Raw genomic sequence first — 216 nt, forward strand, 5'->3', positions numbered from 1 at the left:
CCACACACACCACCCCACCCCCCCAAAAAAGAACGCGCTTGGTGCTGTAGGAGCCGCTGCTACGCTTGAGGCGCGAAGCCTCATGTGCGCGTGCGCTGGATGTACAAAGGCTTTTGGGAGCTGTAGTCCCCTTCCATGAGGCCCAGGCGCGAGGGAGAGCTGCTCTCAGGGGAGTGTTGCACGTACTGTGACAAGCGCAGTATTGTTTGTTCACCA

The sequence above is a fragment of the Charadrius vociferus genome, unplaced genomic scaffold (genome assembly GCF_000708025.1).
Source record: "Charadrius vociferus isolate BGI_N301 unplaced genomic scaffold, ASM70802v2 scaffold1291, whole genome shotgun sequence".
Lineage (NCBI taxonomy): Eukaryota > Metazoa > Chordata > Aves > Charadriiformes > Charadriidae > Charadrius > Charadrius vociferus.